Below are 6,000 nucleotides of genomic sequence, written 5' to 3'. Positions count from 1 at the left end.
TAGTAAAGTCTATATAGTTTTACTAATTCTATTCTAAAATAATTAGATAGTAGCTATTTTAAGTAATTTTAAAATTAAGAATTTAGATTTAAACTTTAAAGCTTTATAACTTACTTAGACTTATCTTAAAAAAATTACCTTAATAGAAAAAAAAATATAGTTTTAGCTAAAGATTATAGCTTAGTTCTTAAAATAGTAATATTCTATTTTTAGTATATAATTAAACTATTATAAAGGTAAAGTAGCTCTAAAAGGCTAAATATAAAATATAAATAAATATTTTCTAATTTAAAGTAGTTTATATAAGTATATACTACTAGTTTATAGAAGAAAGTTTCTAAAAATAGAAACTTAATATTTTAAAAGCATAATACTTTAAAGTAGTATAACTTAGCTAAAACTAAAGATTAGAAGCTAAGATTTAAAATCTAGGCTATATAAGATATAAGTATTAATATTAGTAAGTTATTACGTAATTTAGAGAAAGTTTTATTTTAAGCTTTACTTAAATACTTTAATAACTATTTAAGTCTATTTTCTAAAATTCTAAGAAAATTACTAAAAATAGATAAAAGTATAAAAAATATTATAAGAAAATAAAATTAGTAGTTTTTAGCTTAGTTAAAAAGATGTACTTAGTTAAAGTAGAGCTTTTTTATTACTCTTTTTTAAACGCTAATTAACTAGCGCTAGTTGCTTAGTAAGTATAGATGCTAAAAACCTATCTTTAAGAAGAGGTTTCTAGCTTTCTAAATTACGAAAAAATTTACTTCTAGCTAGTCTAGCTATCTAGATATAAAGCTTTAAATAAGATAACTTTTTTAATATCTCTTTCTTTTTGTTACTCTACTATACTATTTTTAAGAAGCTTTTTTAAAATCTTATTAGTATAGAGTTTAGAGATAGTTCTAATACTAGTAAGTATAAAATTACTCTTTTTAAGTCTTCTAGAGGTACTAAGTATATAATAAGGTATATAACTACTAATACTTATTACTAAAAGAATTTAGCTACTAGTTTTTACTATTTCTTTATTAGTCTTAATAGAAAACTTAAACTTAAATAAAGCTTAAGTATTAACTAAGTAAACTATAGCTCTACTATTAAGAATTATACTAGGTAAAAAAGTATAAGACTTAAAGCTTATATTAGAAATAAAATACTTAAACTTAGTAATTAGCTTTTTATAGTAAAGAATTATTAGAAATAATATTACTAAAGTGCTTAAAAGCTAGAGTACTTATTTTTTAGTAAAATTACTTAACTTTCTTATATAAGCTACTTTACTTCTCTTTATAATTATACTTCTAGATCTTTTACTTATCTTAAGTAAAGAGCTTTATAAGTATAATATCTTATTATAGTAAAGTATTAATATAGAGTAGAGTAATAATACGTAGTTAGTAAATCTATATAGTAATTTTATTATAGATATATTTTCTTAATATCTTATACTTACTATATATAACTATAGAAGTATAATGTCTTATAGTCTAGATCTAGTAATTATAGTTTATAATTAGAAGTATAAAATAAGCTTATATATATATTTATCTTTAGCTTATATAAGTAGAATTTAAGTAGTAAGCTTAATAACTTCTTACTTAAGTTAGTAAAAGTAAAGAGTTATCTTATAATAGTATTAAAGATTATATTAGCTTTACTTTTTTTAGAAGTAATTTATATCTTATAAAAAATAATACTTAATATCTTACTATAATTATTTATGCTTAATATATTTTTTCTTAAGGCTATAGTAGTAAAAAGCTAATTATTCTACTACTAGTAAGCCTACTTAGAGTTAAACTTCTTAATTATAGTAAAAGAGTTAGTAATTATAAGAAGCTTTTATACTTTTAAGAGCTTAATAATTCTTACTTTTTAATTAAATATAAACTAGTTAGTAAACTACTTCTTAGTAGAAGCTTTTTAACTTTTTTTAAAATAAGTATAATACTTTATATAAACTATATATAATATAGTCTAATTAGTATATAGAAGTATAGTTTAAAAAGTTATTAGAAAAGTCTCTACTATTTTTTTATTATTACTTATAGTTATAAGTAATAAGTACTTAAGTATAATAGTATATATAATATAGATTTTATATTATTTATCTTCTTAATTTATTCTAGCTACTACTAAGAATTATAGTTACAGTAAGCTATAAAATTAGTACTATCTTTAGTTTTATTATACTAATTCTAGAAAAAAGTATTATACTTATATGTAGCTTTATTATACTTATTTTTTAAATTCTTATTTAGTTTTAAAGAAAAAGAAGCTAAAGCTATAAGACTTTAAACTAGAAGCTTAAAGCACTTAAAATTCTAAGCATCTATTTATATAGTATTTTAAAAATTAGAAATAATTCTTCTCTAGATACTCTTTTTATTATAGTATTACTTAAAAAGTATAAACTAGATATTTTAGTTAAATTACCTCTTAAGAAGCTTACTTATAGCTATAATAGCTAAATTATAATTACCTATATTTATAGAGTTTAAAAATTACTAAGTTAATTAATATATAAAATTATAGTAAGACTAATATAGATATAGATAAAGAAATAGAAAGTAATTATAATTATAAGAAAGTTTAAATTACTAAATATTAGAGAAAGTAGAGCAAAGTAAAATTAATTAATCTATCTTCTAGTAGGCTTTTATATATAGTAGGAATAATTTCTATAGTTAAGTAGCTAAACTTATTACTATAAGAGCTAGAGATAATTTATAATAATAGATAATTAAGTATATATAATTATTACATACTAAAAGAAAGTTAGAAAAGAACTTTTAACTATATACTATAGAGCTAAATAATTACGTATTTATAATAACGTAATTAGAAGTACTCTCTAACTTTAATAGGTATTATAAGTTAATAATCTAGACTTATATTATAGATATATTAAGTTTACCTATAGTATCTAATATAGTAATATATTATTACAGAATTATATATTTATATAACTATGTAATTCTTTAAATAAATAAAAAAGTACGTTATAAACTCTATCTCTTAGTTCTAGAAAGAAAATTTAATATCTTTAAGTATTTTTAGATAGTTTCTAACATCTCTTTATTAGCTTCTAATATTTGTAATTTTCTATACTATAAATAAGATATTAAACAAGACTTAAAATACTATAATAGAAATTTTAATATATATTCTAGAATTTAATAAAAATAGCTCGTAAGTATTATTATTTTTAGAGTAGTAAGCTTAGTTTAATTTCTAATATTATAATTAGTATCTAATTTTAAAGTGTAGATATTAGCTTTAAGAATAGTTTCTCTAATAGTCTTTTTTCTAATAGTTATAAATTAGCTTAAAATAAGTTTATATTTATAGTATAGAAATATAGAGAGAAACTTATTTAAAATATAGTAGCTTAGTAAAGCTTCTTAGTAAAGAAGTAGAGTAATATAACTAGTAAGAGATTAATCTTATCTATACTAACTATTATCTAGAAAGCTTATAAATAATTCTTAACTTATATTTAAAAAATAATTAAATATTCTATAAAAGATTAAAGCTACTTATATCTTCTTTTTCTAAAGTTTTATATATTATTACTATAAAAGGTTATAGAAATAAAAGAGTATACTTTTCTAAGAGCTACTATATATATATTCTAGCTTTTAAGCTAAAATATACTCTACTTATTTTTAAATAAGTAAATAAGTTATAAAGATTATAATAACTTAGTTATTATTATCTTTTTATTATTATTAAGCTTTGTTAAGATTACACTTATTATTATTTCTTAATATATTAGAAAAATTCCTAATAAATCTAATTGCTTACGTAATTAAGATTTTAGTAGCTAGTTTTAATCTGCTACACTAGAAGATTCTTAAACACCTCTATTTATCTTAGCCTAGTTAATATTAGAGTTATTACGTAATATAATAACTTTTATCTTCTTATCTCTTTTTCTGTAATTGCTAAAAGATCTAGTAATAAACTAATTATTAGTCTATATAATATAACGCATAAACTAATATAATTAGTACTAGTCTAGATTATAAATCTAGAAGATAAGAAGAATTTAGTAGACTTAGATTATAAATCTAGGAATTAATAGGAATTAAGCAGATTTAATTATAAATTCTTATCTCTAGGCAGAAATAGGTAGATATTTACATAATTATTCTAGTAGCTATTTTCTATAAAAGAAATAGTAATTCTCTATAGTTATTCTTTACCTAGCAATAATATTATTACCTTTTACCTACTATTTACTTTGCAATTACTTTATTATAATCTTTATTAGTTATACTATTTATTATAGTATTTAACTACTTTGTTCTAATAAAGCTATATTCTATTATTAGAGAATAGTTTTTATTATCTATCTATTCTTTATAAGTTATAAGCCTAGCTAAGCGCTTAAAGCTTTGTTAGAATATATTTTATTTATATTATTACTTGTTCTAAGTAATTAATATATTTAAAAGAAAAAGATTTTTATTATTCTAAAAGAGTTATTCTTTAGAATTAATAAAATATCTATTTTAGAACTATATAGTTTAACTTATACTTTTTATTTATTATTATTATAGTACCTTTTTAGCTTTAAGCTATTTAAAGATTTAAAATCTTTATTTAGTAGTTAATTAGCCTCTATTATAATTAATAATAAAAAGAAAAGCACTTATTATTATTTTATAATAATAAGAAAAAAAGCTTTTAGCTATTATTATTAATAATTAATAAGAAAGAAACTATAGTACTTCTTATTAATATTAATAAAATAATAGTATTAGCTAAGACTTTTACTAGTATTAGTCTTTACTTACTCTACTTATAGAAATATAAGATAATAGAGTTTTATATACATTTTCTCTATTTAGAGAGTAGTTAGTTATCTTTTTATATTATCTTAAAAGTAAACTAGCTAGAGGCTTTAATAAGCTTAAAGAATTTCTTTTACTAGAATTCTATATATAAAAAGACGCCTTAAAAACGCGTTCTACTTTATATATACTAGTATTTGTAATTTCTTTTAAAGAAAAAGAGAGAATTCTTTAAGTTATTAATTATCTAAAAAATAAAAGTCTATAATCTTAGTTATTATTACTATAATAACTTTATCTTTATTATTAAAGATTTATAGTAATAAAGTCTTACTTTAGTTACTATTATAAAGTAAGCTTTATTACTATTTTCTCTATCTTAGATTCTAGAATTATTCTAAGTAATAAGTAATTAATATTACTCTAAGAATAATTTAGTATTTTTATAATACTAATTCTTTTATTTTATTAAAAGAATATAGAAGAAAAAGGTATAGAGCTAAACTATATTATTAATAATAATAACTAGTTTATTATTATTAATAAATATAAATAGTCTTTGTTCTATATCTATTATTATTAAATACTTTTTAAAGTAGTTTAATAATCTTATTACTTTTAAGTAATAAAATCTTTAGTTATTTAATTATTATTTAATTAATAACTAAAAAATATTAGATACTATATTTAAAATCTCTAAATTAAAGAGATCTAGTAATTATAATATTTAGTCTAATAAAATAGAAGCTCTTTTAACTAAAGAAGGCTATCTAGAAGTAATAGTATATAATTTATTTAGTTTAAGTAAAGCTACTAGAGTTCTATTATAAGATAAAGCTATTAAAGCTACTAGCTTTATTAAATTAGCTCTAGAAGATAGACCTTTATTATAAGTTAGATATATTAGTAATTCTTATTTATTATAGTAAATGCTAAAGAATCTATATAAAGTAAAAGAATTTAGTAGCAAATTTTTAATTAGTAAAAAACTAATTAATACTACTATTAATTCTTATAAAGGTAATTTAAAATTATATATAAATAATTTTAAACGCTTAGCTAATAGCTTAGAAGCTAAAGAAATTAGTTTACCTAATAAATTTCTTGTAGCTTTGCTATTAAATAATCTTAATAAAGATTATAAATATATAGTAACTATAATTACACAAACTATTAGAATAGATAATAATAGTAT

This window comes from Alternaria novae-zelandiae, assembly GCF_023758075.1.
Source record: "Alternaria novae-zelandiae strain BMP 2774 chromosome Unknown scaffold_6, whole genome shotgun sequence".
Classification (NCBI taxonomy): Eukaryota; Fungi; Ascomycota; class Dothideomycetes; order Pleosporales; family Pleosporaceae; genus Alternaria; species Alternaria novae-zelandiae.
Note: the sequence above shows the minus strand (reverse complement) of the source record.